At 41.7% G+C, this 20,777-nt stretch overlaps 1 pseudogene across 1 annotated transcript; it reads left to right on the top strand.

The window, feature by feature from the left end:
• Positions 1-12,953: 12,953 nt before the first annotated feature.
• On the top strand, positions 12,954-13,987 carry LOC309854238 (olfactory receptor 1f45-like; annotated as a pseudogene). The gene has a single exon. The product of its transcript is annotated as an olfactory receptor 1f45-like (transcript).
• The last annotated feature ends 6,790 nt before the right edge of the window (positions 13,988-20,777 follow it).

The raw sequence follows: 20,777 nt of genomic DNA, 5'->3' as shown, positions 1-20,777 counted from the left end.
ATTACTTTAAATAAAAATATAAATTAAACTACCCAGTCAAAAGGCAGAGATTGTCAGAAATAGAATCCAACTATACTGTGTCTATAGAAGATTTACTTTAGAGGTACCTGGGTGGCTCAGTCAGTTAATTGTCCAACTCTTGATTTCAGCTCAGGACATGATCTCAGGGTTGTGAGATGGAGACCTGCACTGGGCTCCATGCTCAGTATGGAGACTGCTTAAGATTCTCTCTCTCCAGAGAAGGGAGTTGAGGGAAATTGGAGGGGGAGATGAACCAAGAGAGACTATGGATTCTGAAAAACAATCTGAGGATTTTGAAGGGGTGGGGTGGTAAGTTGAGTGAGCTTGGTGGTGGCTATTATGAAGGGCACATATTGCATGGAGCACTGGGTGTGGTGCATAAACAATGAATTCTGGTACACTGAAATGAAATTTAAAAAATATAAAATGAAAACACAGAAAGGGAAATTAGAGAATCGATTCCATTTACTATAGCACCAAGAACCATAAGATACCTGGGAATAAACCTAACCAAAGAGGTAAAGGATCTGTACTCGAGGAACTACAGAACACTCATGAAAGAAGTCGAAGACACAAAAAGATGGAAGACCATTCCATGCTCATGGATCGGAAGAATAAACATTGTTAAAATGTCTATACTGCCTGGAGCAATCTATACTTTTAATGCCATTCCGATCAAAATTCCACCGGTATTCTTCAAAGAGCTAGAGCAAATAATCCAAAAATTTGCATGGAATCAGAAGAGACCCCGAATCACTAAGGAAATGTTGAGAAACAAAAATAAAACTGGGAGCATCATGCTACCTGATTTCAAGCTTTATTACAAAGCTGTGATCACCAAGACAGCATGGTACTGGCATAAAAACAGACACATAGACCAGTGGAACAGAGTAGAGAGCCCAGATATGGACCCTCAATTCTATGGTCAATTAATCTTCGACAAAACAGGAAAAAATATACAGTGGAAAAAAGACAGTCTCTTCAATAAATGGTGCTGGGAAAACTGGACAGCTATATGTAGAAGAATGAAACTCGACCATTCTCTTACACCGTACACAAAGATAAACTCAAAACGGATGAAAGACCTCAATGTGAGACAAGGATCCATCAGAATCCTAGAGGAGAACATAGACAGTAACCTCTTCGATATCAGCCACAGCAACTTCTTTCAAGATATGTCTCCAAAGGCAAAGGAAACAAAAGCGAAAATAAACTTTTGGGACTTCATCAAGATCAAAAGCTTCTGCACAGCAAAGGAAACAGTCAAGAAAACAAAGAGGCAACCCATGGAATGGGAGAAGATATTTGCAAATGACAGTACAGACAAAAGGTTGTTATCCAGGATCTATAATGAACTCCTCAAACTCAACACACACAAAACAGGCAATCATATCAAAAAAATGGGCAGAAGATATGAACCAACACTTCTCCAATGAAGACATACAAATGGCTATCAGACACATGCAAATGTGTTCATCATCACTAGCCATCAGGGAGATTCGAATTAAAACCACATTGAGATACCACCTTACACCAGTTAGAATGGCCAAAATTAACAAGACAGGAAACAACATGTGTTGGAGGGGATGTGGAGAAAGGGGAACCCTCTTACACTGTTGGTGGGAATGCAAGTTGGTGCAGCCACTTTGGAGAACAGTGTGGAGATTCCTCAAGAAATTAAAAATAGAGCTTCCCTATGACCCTGCAATTGCACTCCTCGGTATTTACCCCAAAGATACAGATGTAGTGAAAAGAAGGGCCATCTGTACCCCAATCTTTATAGCAGCAATGGCCACAGTCTCCCAACTGTGGAAAGAACCAAGATGCCCTTCAATGGACGAATGGATAAGGAAGATGTGGTCCATATACACTATGAAGTAGTATGCCTCCATCAGAAAGGATGAATACCCAACTTTTGTAGCAACATGGACAGGACCGGAAGAGATTATGCTGAGTGAAATAAGTCAAGCACAGAGAGTCAAGTATCATATGGTTTCACTTATTTGTGGAGCATAACAAATAGCATGGAGGACATGGGGAGTTAGAGAGGAGAAGGGAGTTGGGGGAAATTGGAAGGGGAGGTGAATCATGACAGACTATGGACTCTGAAAAACAATCTAAGGGATTTGAAGTGGCGGGGGGGTGGGAGATTGGGGTACCAGGTGGTGGGTATTATAGATGGCACAGATTGCATGGAGCACTGGATGTGGTGAAAAAATAATGAATACTGTTATGCTGAAAATAAATTTTTAAAAAATTTAAATAAATAAATAAATAAATTTTTAAGATTTTTTAAAAAGATTCTCTCTCTCCCTCTCTCACTGCCCCAAACCCCTTCTCTCTCCCTGCTCTTAAAAAAAAAAAAAAAAAAAAAAAAAAAAAAAACTTTTTTTTAAGTTTATTTTTTTAATATTTTATTTATTTATTTGACAGAGATCACAAGTAGGCAGAGCGGGGAGGTGGGGGAAGCAGGCTCCCTGCTGAGCAGAGAGCCTGATGTGGGACTCGATCCTAGGATCCTGGGATCATGACCTGAGCCAAAGGCAGAGGCCCAACCCACTGAGCCACCCAGGCACCCCTTTTTTAAGTTTATTTTTTAAAATAATTTCTACAACCAACTTGGGGCTCAAACTTATGACTCTGAGATCAAGAATCACATCCTCTACAAACTGAGCTAGCCAGATGCCCCAACAGATTCACTTTTTTTTACGTAGGCTCCACGCCCAGCATGGAGACCAATATGGGGCTTGAACCCACAACCTTAAGATCACAACCTGAGCTAAGTAAGATGAAGAGTCAGACACTTAACCCCCTGTGCCACCCAGCTTCCCTTCCCCCAAGAGATTCACTTTGGATCTAATGACATGCATAGGTTAAACTTTAAAGGATGTAAAAGATATCCCATGAAAATGATAACCAAAGAGAACAGGGATGGCTCTACTAATATCAGACAGAAGAGATTTTAATTCAAAAACTGCAGACTCCCCACAGCTTTCTTAGGGGAGGATTCCATAGTGTTCATTGGCACAGACCCCAGTGACCTGCTTTGCAGGAGACACAGGAAGCTTTTGACACTGTGGTAACTAATGGCCATGGAAACAGAAGACCCTCCCCCCCCTCAAAAAAAGGGATATGCTGCTGCACATCCCCTAGAAGGAGCTACTATTATGCCACCTTAGGACCAGGGCTGCCAGCCTCCCTTAACTTCATGGGTTCCCCAGACTCCAGAGCCCTGGTTTCTCTGTCTGTGCCCACACTTCAGACCCTGATTCCATAGCCACTCTAAATGTGCTCTCACTTCAAATCCCAGATCCATGGCTGCTCCATATATATTCCTATCTCAGGCACCAGAGACATCACTGCTATGGGCTAGCCAGCACCCCAGACCCTAGAGCCACTATTGCTACACACACACCCATGCTCTAGAACCTGCCTCTGAGGCCACTGGTATGCACTCAAATCTCCAGCAACAGAGCCATTGTCATTGTAGGCTAGCCAATGCCAGGATTCTACAGCCACTATCACTCTGTGAGCACCTGCACTCCAGACTCTGGCTCTGTTCTGCTCAGCAAGTGCCAGCATCTGGGCAACAGAGCCATCCCCACTGTGGACTCTTCAGTGTCCCTGACCCTGGAGCCACTGTCCTACTGCAATTCCAGTCACCTGCGCCATGGTGGGCACATGGTCATTGGAACTTTAGACACAATATCACCACTACTTCAAGGGCACCCACAAGCTGGATACAGTGCCAAGAGGGGTACTCCCAGCCATGACAACCCTTAGAAGAATAAAACCCTAGGAGAAAATAAGATCAGGAGGTTCCAGGTAGCTGAAGACCCCAAGAGTTCCTATAGATATTTACAGTCTTGACCACTGAAAGCCCCTTTCTATCTTCACAAACCTTCACCCCAGCTAAGGGAGCTGCACAAAGATTATGCTGCTGGGCCTTCTCTGGAGCTGGAATTGCCACATCCTGCCCAGCAAACACCCTCACACCTACCCATAGGTAAAGGTATTCCCCACCAAAACCAGTTTCTAAAATCTGTTAAAGTTGACTACTCTATCAAATGCACAGATATCAGTGCAATGCTCCAAGAAACAAATAAAGAAAATATCAAGGAAACATGATAGCACCAAAGGAACACAATAATTTCCCTATAACTGACCCCAAAGAAATTGATATCTATGAATTGCCAGACACAGAATTTAAAATAATTATTAGCAAGCTACAAGAGAACACAGGTAACATCAAGGGAACATAGATGCATCACAATTTGATGAACATCTTAAACAGTACATGAACAAAATGAGACAAATAAAGAGATGAATCATTAAAAAAAAAAAAAAAAAGAACCAGGGATACCTGAGTGGCTCAGTTGGTTAAGCGGCTGCCTTTGGCTCAGGTCATGATCCCAGCATCCTGGGATCAAGTCCCACATCTGGCTCCTTGCTCAGCAGGGAACCTGCCTCTCTCTCTGCCTCTGCCTGCCTCTCTGTCTGCCTGTGCGCTCGCTCTCTCTCTCTCTCTCTTTCTCTGAAAAATAAATAAATAAAATCTTTAAAAAAATTTTTTTTAAAAAGAACCAAATGGAAATGCTCAAGGTGAAGAATACAATGACTGAAATGAAAACTGAAAAGGTGAGCAGACATGACCAAGTGGAAGAATCTGTGAGGGTTGTTATAGGGGAAAGGGGTAGGGGGAGAGGATAACAGGGTGATGGGCATTAAGGCAGGCACATGATGTAATGAGCACTGAGTGTTATACACAATTGATGAATCACTGTAACTCTACCTCTGAAACTATTAACACACTACATGTTTTTTTAATTGAATTTTTAAAAAATAAAATAAAATAAGATTTTATTTATTTATTTGACAGACAGAGATCACAAGTAGGCAGAGAAGCAGGCAAAGAGAGAGAGGAAGAGAAGCAGGCCTCCTGCTGAGCAGAGAGCCCGATGCGGGGCTTGATCCCAGGGATCCCTGGGACCATGATCTGAGCCGAAAGCAGAGGCTTTAACCACTGAGCCACCCAGGCACCCCAAAATAAAAAATTTTTTTAAAAACTCAAAAACAAACCATTTGAAATTACTCAGGATAAAAAAGAAAAAAGAGGGGCACCTGGGTGGCTCAGTGGGTTAAAGCCTCTGCCTTCAGCTCAGGTCATGATCCCAGGGTCCTGGGATCGAGCCCCACATGGGGCTCTCTGCTTGGCAGGGAGCCTGCTCCCTCCTCTCTCTCTGCCTGCCTCTCTGCCTACTTGTGAGCTCTTTCAGATAAATGAATAAAATCTTTTTAAAATTTTTTAAAAAGAAAAAAGAATGAAGAAGAGTGAAGAAAGCCTACAGAAATTATGAGACACTACCAAACAAAACCATACTCACATAATGAGAGTCCCAAAAGACAAGAGGGAAAAGGGGGGGGGGAAAGCTTATATAAAGAAACAATAGCTGAAAACTTCCCAAATCTAAGGGAAAATGTAGACCTCCAGATACATGAAGCTCATAGGGCACAACACATTCAACCCAGAGGACTTCACTGAAACACATTATAATAAAACTGCCAGAAATCAAAAAAAGCAAAGAATTTTGAAAGCAGCAAGAGAAAAGAATCTCATCTCATACAAAGGAACACCCATGCTACTATCAGTTGCTTTCTCAGCAGAAATCTTGCAGGCCAAAGGGCAGTGAGATAATATATAACGAGTGCTGAAAGAAGAAAATTGTTAGGGCACCTGGGTGGTTCAGTCGGTGAAGCATCTGCCTTCAGCTCAGGTCATGATCTCAGAGTCCTGGGATCGAGCCCCACATCAGGCTCCCGGCTCAGTGGAAAGTCTGCTTTTCCCTTTTCCTCTACCCCCACCCCTGCTCGTGCTTTCTCTCTCTCAAATAAATAAATAAAACCCTTAAAAAGAATGTCTCACCTGGCAAAGCTGTCCTTCAGAAAACAAGAAAACATGAAGACTTTCCCAAATAAAAGCTGAGGGAATTCATCATCACTAGGCCTCCTTAGGGAAATCTAAAGAGTTCTTTAAGGCAAAATGAAAGGATGCAATTAGTAACAGGAAAGCATACGAAGGTTAAAACTCACTGTAAAAGGAAAATATACAGTCAAATTCAGAATGCACTAACACTAGGGGCACCTGGGTGGATCCGTTGGTTAAGCATCTAACTCTTGACTTCAGCGCAGGTCATGATCTCAGGGTTGTAGGATCGAGCTGTGCTTGTCTCTGCATTCAGGGAAGAATCTGCTCATCCCTCTCCTTCCTCTTCTGCCTCCCCCTTACAATCTAAAATAAATAAATATTTTAAAACAATTAAAAAATAAGACTCTTAGAAAAAAACATAGGGTAAAACCTTCATGCTATTGGATTTGGCAGTGATTCCCTGCATATGACTGGATTTGGCAGTGATTTCTTGCATATGACACCAAGAACAAATGAAACACAAGAAAAAAACAGATGAATGAATACCAAAATTTAAAACTTTTATATATCAAATGACACAATGAACAGAGTGAAAAGTAACTTATGGAATGGGACAAAATATTTATATATCATATAGTTGATAAGGATTTAATATCCCATATATATAAAGAACTCCTACAACTTAATAATTTAAAAATACCTCATCAAAAATTGGCAAAGGAATTCTGGAAAACAGTATGAAGGCTCCTCAAGATGTTAAAAATAGAATTACCGTATGAGCAGCGATTATACTACTAGGTATTTACCCCAAAGATACAGATGTAATAAAAAGAAGGGGTACATGCACCCCAAAGTTCACAGAAACAATGTCCACAATAGCCAAACTGTGGAAGGAGCCGAGATGCCCTTCAAGAGATGAATGGATAGAGAAGATGTAGTACATATATACAATGAAATATTACTCAGCCATCAGAAAGGAGGAATACCCACAATTTGCTTTGACATGGATGGAAATGGAGATTATGCTAAGTGAAATAAGTCAAGCAAAGAAAGACAATTATCATATGGTTTCACTCATGTGGAATATAAAGAATAGTGTGGAGGAACACAGAAGAAGGGAGGGAAAACTGAATGGGAAGAAATCAAAGAGGGAGAGAAACCATGAGAGACTGAACTCCAAGAAACAAACTGAGGGTTATAGAAGGGAGGGGTGTTGAGGGATAGGGTAACTGAGTAATGGGCATTAAAGAGGGCAAGTGATGTGATGAGCACTAGGTGTTATACGTAAATAATGAATGAATCCTTGAAAACTACATCAAAGAGTAACAATGTATTATATGATGTACTATATGATGGTGAACTGAACATTTTAAAAAAATGGCAAAGGATGTGAATAGGCATTTCTCCAAAGATATATAAATGACCAACAATCACACATAAAAATGTTCATAGCACTAATATTCAGGCAATGCAAATCAAAACCTCATATCCATTAGACTGTCTACTATTATATGTGTGTGTGTGTGTGTGTATACACACACATGTGTGTATATATGTAACAGTATCCACTCTACCTCCCTCCCAGTCATACAAAATTACAAAAGTTTCAATTATCATGGTTAAGGAGGCTCTTAGAAGACAAAAGCAATTCCACCTTTTGCTGGTGCCTGAGGTCCCCCCAGCAAGACAAAGTTTTAGCCCCTTGACCATAAATTCATAGAAGTGTCCAAGTCACAGCAGCCCTCCCACACTCGCATACAGTTGCTAACAGTGTTGTCTGTGATTCCCTAAATGTTTCACATGTATTTTATATTTATTGATATTCCCTCTACAGATTCTTCTTTGTTCCTAGTAAACTTTAGTAAGAAAAAAACAGAAAATAAGTGTCAATAAGAAGAAAGTGGGAACCTTTTACAAATGTAGTGATCTGAAGGGGCACGTGCACCTGAATGTTTATAGCAGCAATGTCCACAATAGCCAAACTATGGGAAGAGACTACATGCCCATCAATAGATAAATGGATAAGGAAGATGTGGTATACATATTCAATGGAATACTATGCAGCCATCAAAAAGAACAGCACGGATGGAACTAGAGGGTATTATGCTAAGCAAAATAAGTCAATCAGAAAAAGACAATTATCATATGATCTCTCTGATATAAGGAATTTGAGAGGCAGGACAGGGGTTCATGAGGGAAGGGAGGGAAAAATGAAACAAGATGGGACCAGGGAGGGAGACAAACCATAAGAGACTTAATCTCAGGAAACAAACTGAGGGTTGCTGGGCGGTGAAGGGGAGGGATAGGGTAGCTGGGTTATGGACATTGGGAGGGTATGTGTTCTGCTGAGTGCTGTGAAACGTGTAAAACTGATGATTCACAGAACTGTACCCCTGAAGCAAATAATGCATTATGTGTTAATCTTAAAAAGACCAAAAAAAAGTGGGAATATCTTAGTGCACTGCTGGGAATGTGAAATGGTGCATCTTCTGTGGAGAAAGCATTGGAGAGTCCTAAAAAAATATTAAAAAGTAAGAATTGAACTACCCCATGATCCAGAAATTCCATTTCTGGGAATCTACCCAAAACAACTGAAAGCAGAAACTTAAGAGGATATCTGTACACCATGCTCATAGCAGTATTATTCACAGTAACCAAAAGGTAGAAGCAACCCAAGTGTCTCATCAATAGATTAAAAAAGAAAATGGACTATATCTATATGGTGGAATATTATTCAGCCTTAAAAAGGAAGGAAATCCTGACAGTGGCAACACTGATGAACCCTGGGGAGATTATGCAAAGTGAAATAAGCCCATCACAAAAGGACACATACTATATGATTCTACTTATATGAGGTACCTAGAGTAGGCTAACTCACAGAGACAGAAAGTACAGTGGTGGTTGCCAGGGAGCTGGGGGAGGGAGGAATGGGGAATTGTTTCATGGGTACAGGATTTCAGTTTGGGAAGATGAAAGAATTCTGGAGATTAGTTACACGTGATATGAAGGTACTTAACACTAGTGAAATGTACCCTAAACAATGGTTAAGATATTATGTGCACTTCATTACAATTTTTTTAATGAATGCTGAGTTCCAATCTGACTGAACACCCTGTATGGAAGATAAGAAGTAAGAAAATGTTAAGACTTTCCCTGTAGACAAAAGTAACAAATTAAACCACTGGAAGTAATAACTTCCCAGTAGAAAAACCCTAAGGGGATGATGTGTCTGGAGTCCAGGAGAATTGGGCCCAGCCAGACCCAAGACAATTACTGCACATTTATTTTTAACAATGCCCACTGAGAATGGCTCCCTAGAGGCCAACAGCAGACCTGAAAATAATTCAAGTGTGAGCCCCACACATCTCTCCTTGGCCCAAGAATTAGGGAATGAGCCCAAATCTCTCAGCCTCCTGCTCACCCTGCCTTCCACCCACACACTTGCTCTGCATTTTGCTTCCAATGGGGCCCAGGTTTGAGTCTCCAGCTCCAGGACGCTTGTGAGCCATCTGCCCCTCCTTAGCAAGGAGGAGTAACTCAGGAGAAGGCAGCATCCTTGGGTGGGCTTGACAGAAATCAGACCAACTGAACAGGTCAGTGATAAGGTGGGGACAGAAGAAGACACTCCTCTCTCAATGCCCCCAAAGGTGTAAGACTAAAGACATCTACTCCTCCACTTCTCAAAGACAAGTAGAATCAGAGACCTGTAGGGGACTTTGGAAACCACACAGGGATCTAACCCCAACACTTTACAAACTTCCTAAACTCACATAGGACTAGACGTCGGGACCATTTCTCTCAGCCTCCCTTCATTCCCAACTATGAGGGCCTATCCAGTCATTCCAACACCTTCTAATGCTTATCCTTGGCAGAGACATCTGAAAATGTTTGCTATTGCTCAGACATGGTCAGAAGCAGAGCAAGTGACTGACTACAATAGCCTAATTCTTATTTCTTGCTAAATGGAAGCAACTTAGCAGGGGAAAAACTAGCAGAAATTAAACCTCAAACTGTTCCCCTTACCCTCCAAATTAATGTATTTTTGTTGTCAGATGTACATAGATGTTATCTGTATGTACCTGCTACCTTATGTTCTGCTTTTAAAGTCTATGTCATAGACAAATATCCAGAAATCAACACTTTTTTTTCATTTTTAATATCTGTATAATATTCTATTACATCACTACATCATCATTGCAAAGATATAGACCCTGGGAGAAATTTTTAAAATTAATGTTTAAGTACTTGGTACAGTGCCTGCTGTAGGGTATATATTTATTATTGATAATATATCTATAAACTTGGAAGCATGATCATCTGAATTAATTAAAACCTTCCAATTAGAATACATTTCTATTATATATATTCCTTTACTTTACCCATTATAATTTCCTTTGAACAAATATTTCATTTCCCAAGTTGAATTAAAATCCAAATATTCAATTTCATCATCTCTGGAAATGAAAACACCATTTTCATTCCTTTTTTTTTTGATAGTTATTTACAGTTGATCTATCAGTAATCAATTTACTAATTTTTGTGTGATATTACATTTTACAACTCTGCTCATTAACTTTATTTTTAGCAGTGACTTCATTTCTTTTAATAGCTTAGCTATTAATAGATATTTTGCAAAAAGTTATGTTTTTATTTCTTTTTTTCTTTACAGATAGCCATGGCCAGCATTTCTAACAAGATATTAAATAAGGAGTGAAAACAGAGAATACCCATATTGTGTTCTTCTTTTTAGGGAAAAAGTAGAAGTCTTCAATAAACATGATGTTGACTCTTGTTTTCAAATACACCACTTACCATATTAAGGAAAAAAGCACTGTTTTCAGAGTTTTAATCTATAAGGTTTTGATAAATTTATCTGGATCTCATTACAGTAGTTGGTATTTTGTTTGTGTTAAACTAGGTTAATGGATTTCCTTGAATCCGATAGAGAATTCTTTTAATGCATAGTTTCCTTGGTTTGCACACTTTTTTTTTACTTGGGGACATTTGCATCTATGTCTAAAAACAAAATTGGTCTAAAATATTCCTTTCATTATCTTGCTTAGTTCGAGCTTGAAGTCATATTTGCGTCTAAAAATGAATTGACAAATAATGACTGAATTACAATAGCCAAGTTAACTGGGTGCCAACTGCTTACAAGGCATTGTTCTATGCACATTATGGGTATTTCCTCACTTAATGTTTGTAACAACCCCTGTACGCGGAGATTACTAATCCACTTTACAGATAATTACACCGTAACTTTGTTTTTATACTTTTTATTATTGAATTGGTCCTTAGAAAGGAATGATCCAGAAGCTGGGAGAAAAATCCTTTTCATTTTAAGTTAGACTCAATCTTAGCGTGGGTCTTCTTCAAACAGGGAATACTTGGGAAGAGTAATTTCCTAACGAGGGAGAAGGAGTAACAAGAAATTTTTCTTCTCCCACATCTCTGAAAAGTAGAGGATTGGAAGGAAAAGAGGCTGGTGTCACTTTGGTTTGAAAGGAGTACTAGTCAAGGAAGGGACAGTGTTTTTGCTGCTACACACACCACAGCTCCCAGTCTCATAATGGACCTCTCCCAGTACGGGGGACCCTCTCCCACCATATCCCTGCCCCATTCCACCTGCTCCACATGCCCCCTTCTCCTACCCCAGCACTGGCCACTCCAGGGAGGCCTGACCCATTTACACAGATGTCCTGAGGCTAAGTTCACCTGGTGGCATTTTTTAGGTCTTTTGGAGAAAATCAAAGCAGTGAAACTAAAGGAGCACGTTTATCTTCCACACTAAGGAATAGCTCTAAACAACGCTACGGCATAGTCAAAATCTCCATCCCTCCTTTACCCTCCCCACCTGCACTGGTAAGTTCCTTAGCTCCAAGCAGGCTCCACCTCAGCAAAATGGTGCGGTGGAGTAAGGCAACCTCCCAAGACGGTTTTCCCCTTGTCACTCCCTGCCCAGTTCATGGTGGGCCATAACCCTGCCCCCATGGCTTTTCCAGACTGATTTCCCCCCTCAGCTCTTCCCCCATCCCCGCTCAGCACACTGACTCAAGTTCTTTCTCTCCCCACCATCCCTCTTTGTGATCTACTATGTCTTGTGAAGCAGTGGAAAATAAGTGATATATCTAATGAAACTTCAGCTGAGCTCACAATGAACTATTATGAACTCCAGTTTAATGTGTTCCTGTCGTTTCTTTTTTGCCCACTCCATTCCTTTGAGCGATGTTACACTAGTTTCTCTTTGTTATCTGCAGGGGCAACTCTTACCCTCCAGAGGCAAATCCCCCTCCTGGATAAGCCCAGACGGAAGGGCTGGCTGTGCTGTCCCAGTCAGCAGGCTCTTCTGTCCAGGTTTGTCCTGACGTACTTCATTCACGTCATCATCACCAGGACCAAAATGACCCAGAGCCTATGACAAGTGGCAGCTGGGACTAAGCCCTGGGCTGTATGTGACTGGGGAAAATAAAGGAAGACAAAGTATTTGAGGGGAAGAAGGGTATGTACAAATAAGACCCTCTGGTTCTATATATGTGCCACTGTGGTTCCAGAATTCTGTAGAGAAAGGGCCTTCAGATGGCAACCTTACTGGGAGTAAGAAGAAATTGTATTTCTATAGTTCTTTACTTAATAGTGAGACATGAGTTGTTCAAATCAAAGAATGAGAGTACGATAGAGTCTGGGCAGGGGGCTGGGGGGGGGGGCAAAACACCCTAAGTACTCCTTGTTTGTTAGCACCACTGAGTACTTGGTCATATGTCACAAGAATTCTCCTTAGAGGGATGGCATATGTGCCTTTGCAAGTTCAGGATCAGCAGTATTTTCGCAGTGAAATAATTAAAACCCTGACTTCAGGGTCTGTTGGGGCCTGAAGACTCCCTGGTTGAAGCTTTTCCTTTGGTAGGTGGAGAGCGTTCTTTGGCCACTACCTTTGGTAGGTGGAGAGCGTTCAGTGTCCAAATGAACAGAGAGATGTGAGTTAGCCAGATGTGAGTTGAGGGGCTGTATGAGGGAAGAAGGGAGGCATGGGTCCCATCCCCCATTCCCTATAGCCTCTGCCTGGTCTGGATCTCCCAGCAGGACCAGCCAATCATGGAGGGAGAAAACCACACAAGCATCTCTGAGTTCATCCTCCTAGGGCTCTCCAGCCAGCCTGAAAGGCAGGAGCTGATCTTTGGGCTCTTCCTTGTCATGTACCTGGTCGGGGCAGCTGGGAACTTGCTCATCATCCTGGCCATTGGCTCAGACTCCCACCTCCACACGCCCATGTACTTCTTCCTCAGCAACCTTTCCCTGGTGGATTTCTGCTTCATCTCTGCCACAGTCCCCAAGATGCTTGTGAACATTCAGATGCAGACTCGGTCCATTTCCTATGGCGGCTGCCTAACTCAGATCTACTTCTGCATTTTGCTTGCCAACATGGACAACTTTCTCCTGACAGCAATGGCTTATGACCGCTACGTGGCCATCTGTCACCCCCTGCACTACTCCACCATGATGGGTCTGCAGATCTGTGCCCTGATGCTAGGAAGCTCCTGGCTCATTGCCAGCCTCCACTCCCTGCTACATACAGTCCTCATGGCCCGGCTGGAGTTCTGTGCCAGCAACGCCATCCCTTACTTCTTCTGTGACCTCATTCCCCTGCTCCAGCTCTCCTGTTCTAACACCCAGCTCAACCAGCTCATGATTCTGCTGGTGGGGGGCTTGATTGTCCTCATCCCCTTTCTTGGCATTCTCGTGTCCTACACCCGCATTGTATCTGCTGTGCTCAAGGTCCCATCTGCCCGAGGCAAACAAAAGGCCTTTTCCACCTGTGGCTCTCACCTTACTGTAGTCCTCCTCTTCTACGGGACCATTACAGGGGTCTACCTGAATCCCTCATCCTCCCACTCAGCTGATAAAGAATCATTGGCTTCAGTGATGTATATGGTGGTCACACCCATGCTGAATCCCTTCATCTACTGCCTGAGGAACAAGGACATGAAGGGAGCTCTAAGAAAACTATTTGGAGTGAAGGCTTTATCCTGTGGGCTACGATAGCAAAGACCCCTTTCAGGGTCTTTGTTCTGGGAATGGGATAACCAGGGGAAGGCTCTACATACAGAAGGCTTAAAGAACACAGACCTCATTGTCTTGGGTTACCATGGCCAGGGAGTCTTCTCATTACTCCATAAATAATTTCCAAGTCCCTTCTTGGGCCCTCGCACAGACTGCTGAGGGGCATAAACTCTCACCTAAAGACAGAACCAAAAAAAAAAGCAGATGCAAATTAGCTTTATCTGCAGACCTTCTAGAGAGGGTACAAGAGGAAAAGGTGAACTCATAGGAATCTATGGCCTGTGCTAATAGCCTGTGACAAAGGGATGACCTCTGAGAGCCCCATGCACCCCCAGTTCCTCAAATCCTTAACCCTCATGCATCCCAATTTCTAAACTCCTCTGCTATACCCTCTTCCTCAACCAACATCCCCACATTCTGGGTTGAATCTATCTCTGGGAACAGACTTGATTGTCCTCAAAGCCATCCCACTCCTGGCCTTGGATGCTGCCGGGTGGGGTTCCAAACCCTAGGTACTTGCATCAGGAATGCCTGCAGCTCAGATAAAATACCATACCCTTAATGAAGCCACTTCACATCTCCCCAGGTGAGAGAGAGTATTTTCTCTCCCCTGGAATGCCATATAATTTTAATTCTGTTCAACACTTCATACCTGGCTCCTCATGATTCATGTTCACCACAACTCCACTCCAAGCAGGAAGGTTGGGTCCTTTTTAAATTTCATAAAAGGTCCTGTTCGTCTTAAGAAAAGCATCCTCAGAAGACTCCATCACAGTGCTCGGTTTAAAATAAGGACTCAATAGAAGTACGCTGTTAATAAATGCTAATGACGACCATGATAATGGCAGCACACACTGCAAATAAAACAAAACAAAACAAAAAACCACTTACGTCCTCTCTCCCCATGATTTAGTCTTAACCAATACCTTTTATATCTCCCCTTCCAAAGAAAAAGAGCTACCAATCCAGCTGGTCAGAACCTAAAGAGTTCAATGGTGCATATTTTATGAAAGTTAGTGTGCCCTTCATCCAGGGATGAAGCCCCCTTCCTTCCAGCCTGCCCCTGGTTAGTCTTCTTCTATTTCTGGTCTCCTTGGCGTCCCCATTTTGGGCCCAGCCACCTCTCTCTATAATACACCAGGGCTAAGCACGCAGATCCTCAATTCAGATTTGGGGCTCAAAGTGGGAAGAGGGTAGGCCCAGACTATTTTCCAGCTCACCTTTGACCAGTGAGTCCACAGTGGAGGTTATTGGTTGTAACTCAGACACTAACAAAGTGGCACTCTGGCTCAAAGTTTGCTATTGTTCTTTGAGCATATTGTTTCCTTAGAAGCCCTCAGGAGTTAGGATGATTGGCAGGGCAAGATATAGGCTTTCCTGGGCCTCTGACCATAAAACCACAACAATACCAACAAAATCTCACCTCAAACCTATAAAAAAGATGTGAAGAAAAGTTGACATCAACCACCCTCCCAGACTAGGCTGCATATACCCGATCCCATGAATGTACCAGAACACTAATTTTTTAAAAATATGTATTCAATAAAGGAAGAAAATAGCTCCATTATCCACATTTTAAAATAGCACTATTAAGTACCACTAGTAATAAAGTGGAAGTATCTTCAAGAATAATGAGAATAATAATAATAATAATAAAGAATAAGGAGAATAGTAAATATTAACGATATGGCATTTTCCAAGTCACATATAATCCTTTCATCCAATACCTTCTCATTCCCCCTGGATGCCTTTCCACACCAGCGGACCACAGCTACATCCGGTTAACACATACAGTTTGAACTCAAGTGACAATTCCGTACCAGTTACTATATTCTGGGCACTGGGGATATATCAGCAAACAAAACAAAGTTTCTAATTTCATGGACCTGATGTTCCAAGACATAGGGAGGAAATAGGGAGGGGAAAAAAAAGACTATATATATAGATATATCTATATATATAGTCAGAAAGCTCTAAGTGCTATAAAGAAAAATATATATAGGTCAGGGAGTAGTGATTGATAAGGAATGTAACTGTGGAACTGTGGCAGGGCCATGCTTCAAAGGTCTGTTGTGGAAAAACAAACCACCCAAACTTAGTGGCATAAGATAATAGCAATCATTGGGGCGTCTGGCTAACTCAGTTGGTGGAGCAAGGGACTCCTAATCTCAGAGTCATGAGGTCAAACTCTGTGTTGGGCGAGGAGTGAAAATAAAGGTAATAATAAAACAATAAAAAATAAATAATGCTTACCTAACCAGGGCTATTACAGAGTTCAAGCAAATTCTTATATATAAAATACCTGTAATAGCTAGCAGACACTCAATAAATATTAGTTAACAATTTTTTTAAAATAACAGCAATCACTTAAATTTTTTAATTTTTTAAAGATTTTTATCTCTTGAGAGAGAGAGAGAGCACACGCAGAGTGGAAGAGGGAGAACAGGCTCCTCACTGAGCAAAGAGCCTGATGCAGGACTCAGTCTCAGGACTACAGGATTGTGACCTGAGCCGAAGGCAGACGCTTAACTGACTGAGCCACCCAAGCATCCCAGCAATCATTTATCTCTTATCTTTCTGGAGTGACTGTGTTGGGCGAGGCAATGCTCCTTCAGGGTTTGTCATGTGGTTGCAGACAAAGAGGTTTGGGTGGGAGTTACCCTGAAGGATTATGCATCTAATGGTCTTTGCTGGCTGTCAATGAGGACCACAGTTGGGGCTGTCGTTGTTGGAATATCTGTGGTCTGTCTGGGTGACATGGGCTTCCTCACAGCATGATAGCTCTGTCCCAGGGGCAAGCATTCCAAGTACTTTTCATGACCCAGCCTGAAGAGGAACAGTATCACTGCCTTCATATTTTATTTGTTAAAAGTGAGTCACTATGGCCAGACAATATCCAAGGGAAAGGGAATTAGACTTTAACTCTTGATGGGAAGAATGTCAAAGAATTTGGAGACATGCTTTAAAAATGTCACAGGTAGTTAGGGAAGGTCTCTCAAAACAAAAACTCACATAAAGAGAGAAATAAAGTCATAAAAGGTCTTAAGAAAATAGGGAACAAGAGCACAGCCCCTAAGAAAGAGTGTTCTTGGCATGCTGGCGAACATGCTCCTGTAAGAACTGTTAGCTAAGTAAAGTTTTTGACTTTTACTCTGAGAAGAGAAGCCTTTGGAAAGTTCTGAGCAGAGATGTGAGATAATCTTATTTGTATTTCCTAAAGTTCTTTTATGATGAAGAAACTACAGAGTGGAAAGAAAAGCATCAGTTCCTTGATAAAATAGTCCAAGAGAGAAGATGGTGACTTGAACCTGAAAGTGCTGGAGGTAATAAGAAGCTGCTTAGCCGTGTGTGGGTTGAAATAGAACTGGTAGAATACTGATGGTTTGGATTCAGGAAATGAGAGAGAAGGCTCTAGGCTTTATGGCCTGAGCAACTAAGGGAATGCAAGGTCTATCCACAAAGATGAGAAGAAGGAAAATAAAAGAGATTTGGATGGTGGAGAGAAAACAAAGGGTTCGGTTTTGTGTAAGTTTGAGACGCCTATTTGATCTTCAAATGGGTAGCTCTATCTATAAGTTAAAACTCACAGTGGAGTTCTACATCCCCTGGGATGTGGCTTCCCCACCCTCTGCTATGCCACTGAAACAGATCTCACCAATATTACCAATGATTCTCTACGTTGATAAGGCCAGTGGCATGAAGCACATTCCCACTGCTGTGCAGCCACACCACCATCCATCCCCAGAACTCCTCGCTTTCCAAAACTGAAAGTCTGCCCCCATCTAACACTAACTCCCCATTCCTTCTGCTCCTGGCACCTGGCAACCACCCTTCTACCTTCTGTCTCTATGAATCTGACTACTTTAGGTACCTCATCTGAGTGGAATCATATAGCATTTGTCCTTCTATTTCAATTACCACAGTGTTTTCAAGTTTCATCTGTGCTGTAGCATGTCAGAATTCCCTTCCTTTTGGGGGCACCTGGGTGGCCCAGTGGGTTAAAGCCTCTGCCTTCGGCTCAAGTCATGATCCCAGGGTCCTGGGATTGAGCCCCACATTGGGCTCTCTGCTCGGCAGGGAGCCTGCTTCCTCCTCTCTCTCTCTGCCTGCCTCCCTGCCTACTTGTGATCTGTCAAATAAATAAATAAATAAAATATTTTTTTAAAAAAGAACTCCCTCCCTTTTTAAGGCTGAATAACCCATTCTATGAATAAATCACATTTTATCAACTTATCCATTGATGACACATTGGTTGTCTCCACCTTTTGACTATAGTGAATAACAAGGCTATGAGCATAGGTGTATAAATATCTCTTTAAATCCCTGCTTTCAGTTCTTTGGGGTCTGTACCCAGAAGTAGAACTGCTGTGTCATAATAGTAACTCTAGTTTTATGAGGAACCACCAAACTGTCTTGCAAGGCATTTTTTGCATTTAAGATTCCCACCAAAAGTGTACAAGTGTTCCAATTCCTCCATACCCAAACTAAAAAATTTTTTAAAAAATGAAATCTCAGGGCACCTGGGTGGCTCAGTAGGTTAAGGCCTCTGCCTTTGGCTCAGGTCATGATCCCAGAGTTCTGGGATCGAGCCCCACATCGGGCTCTTTGCTCGACAGGGAACCTGCTTCCCTCTCTATCTCTGCCTGTCTCTCTGCCTACTTGTGATCTCTGTCTGTCAAATAAATAAATAAAATCTTTAAAAAAAAAGATTTAAAAAAATGAAATCTCTAGTAAGCATCTTCAGGGAAAAGTTGCACATCTTTGCTATCTGTCTCTAGTTTGGGGTTAATCTTTTTTTTCCTTTTTGCTGTTACACTTAGTAAATTAGGAAAAGAAAATGAAATGCAAGAATATAATACATACTGAGTAAAGATCCAATGTTGAGATAAGGTATTAGTTGTGTGCTGTTATGGATGGAGTTATTCTGACCATGATATGGTCTATACAAGTGGTAGTCTAGGTATGGACTTAGTTGGTGCCTAGAGTCAGCTCCATGTAAACAAATAAGCTGGGTAGGACAATGGAACAGTTTCAATAAAAGGGTGGTAAGGAAATAGATATAAAACTGAGAACAGGAAAAAAAAAAACTGAGAACAGGGCACATGGGTGGCTCAGTTGGTTAAACAACTGCCTTCGGCTCAGGTCATGACCCTGGAATCCCAGGATCAAGTCCCACATCAGGCGCTCTGCTCATCAGGGAGCCTGCTTCTCCCTCTGCCCCTCGTCCCTTTCATGCTTGCTCACTCTCTCTCTCAAATAAATAAAATCTTAAAAAAAAAAAAAACTGAGAACAGTGCTTGCTTGGACAGCACTTAAAGTGGAACAATACAGAGATTAGCATGGCCCCGTGCAAGGATGAAATGCAAATTCATGAAGTGTTCTATATTTTTGTATGGACTAGTTGAATCACTAGATTATACACCTGAAACTAATGTAACACTGCATGTTAACTCACTGGAATTAAAATTAAATTAAATTTTTGAGAAAAGATCCAGTGGGTTGAGAAAGAGAATTAGTTTTGCTATCTCTGCTTTATAAAGCACACACGCCCTTTGTGATGGCTTCTCCCAACAAAGTGACAGCCAAATCTACAAATGGCTCTGCACTCACTCTTTCCCTCCTTTCTCTTCCTCCCCCTTACCTTCTTTTTCCTTCAACAAATCAAGACATCCCTTTACTTTAGTCGGGCACAAAAGAAGACATCTTAGGATATTTTACTGAGAAGCCAAGGTAAAATAAGAGGATATAACACTTCATTCAAAATAAGGCAAAAGGGAAGGGTTTTCTTCTTGAAGAGAAGTCTGCACTATCTAGAATCCAGTCTACTGTTGAACTTGACTTCTGGATCGGGACTGATTCTCACTTGCAAAAGCTGTGCTCCTTCCCAAACTCTACTGTATCATTTCAGTGGTCTCCTCATCAATACCCTTGATATCCTCCAAGTCCTCCTCTGAAGTTATATAAAACAAAGACCTATCAGTTTACTTAAAAAGATACTGTTAAAGATCTTTTACAGACACAGATCTCAGAACTTACAGGTACGGTTCTGTTGAAGAGTTCCTAACAAACCCTCTGTGACACTCAGACTCTCCCAGTTGTGTCACAGCTACTTTGCTGCGCTCTCCACATCCAGTCTAGCACCTAGTCAGGGATAAGCACAACCTCATCTACATCAGGATTCAAGCATTTTTCCAATGAGCTGCACCCTCGGGATGGCCAAAGAAAAGTGCTTCATCCTCCTTGCCTGTTATGGGGACATAAAAGTGCAGCAAAGCAATGGCATTCAAGAAAATTGGGGAGGGACAGCCACCACAGATTCATTGAAGAAATATTTCTTAAGCACATTTATTAAGCTGGACATTATGGTGAGCCCTGAGACAGAGTAGTGAATGGATTTCTGACCAAAATAAATTAGAATCAAAGTATTTTTCTAGGGAAAGATCAGGATGTAAGTAGCCTGTATTGTTGAAGAGATTCACATGTTATGGCTACAACCTGAAAGGAGTAAAATAACACTTTGCTCTAAGTCATGCCTTGTTGTCCTGGGGCCATATCTGCTTTGGGCTGGTAGGGGTAAACTTCAGGGTCTGTTCCAATGGGTACTCTGGTGAAGCCACATGTTTCCCACAATGGAGCTACCATTCCTGAAATTTATGTGATTATCACCTGAAGGGCTGCGTAATATGAAGATTCCCCACAGACAGATGCTCCTTCTACAAATACATTTTAATCAAGTTCCCCAGATGATTTTGATGTTAAGTGGCCTTCAGAT

This window comes from Mustela nivalis (assembly GCF_964662115.1).
Source record: "Mustela nivalis genome assembly, chromosome: 19".
In the NCBI taxonomy this organism is placed as follows: Eukaryota; Metazoa; Chordata; class Mammalia; order Carnivora; family Mustelidae; genus Mustela; species Mustela nivalis.
This window is presented reverse-complemented; position numbering and strand designations above follow the sequence as displayed.